This window comes from Furipterus horrens, unplaced genomic scaffold (assembly GCF_987537825.1).
Source record: "Furipterus horrens unplaced genomic scaffold, mFurHor1.1.pri manual_scaffold_3, whole genome shotgun sequence".
NCBI classification, from domain to species: domain Eukaryota; kingdom Metazoa; phylum Chordata; class Mammalia; order Chiroptera; family Furipteridae; genus Furipterus; species Furipterus horrens.
The window spans coordinates 48,264,919-48,265,296 of record NW_028327173.1 but is presented as its reverse complement, the minus strand read 5'-3'; positions in this window follow the sequence as shown (position 1 = coordinate 48,265,296).

Here is a 378-nt window from a genome sequence, read left to right as displayed (position 1 = left end):
TTTCCATTATTGAAGAGTCAACATTCAGTTCTCCCACAATTTTGTAAAGTGCAGGCAATCCACAAGAGCTTCTAGTTTTAGATAGTAGCCCCGTGGGACTATGATAATTGTTATGAGATCATTAATTCTACCTCAGCAGTTTCAACTGTCAGGTACATGTAACAGTAATTGCAGTTAATGAATGCTGCTCAATTTATTAAGTAGAAAATGAAAGCCAGTGTTCTTTTATATGCAGGACTGAGACATATTAACATTTATCATTAGTGTATACCATGTTGAATATTCTGCCATTTATTGGTCAGATTATATAGCCATTTTAAAAGAAAACTTCTCTTCATTAAAAAACAATGCAGGGAGTTCTAACTCTGTAATTAAAGA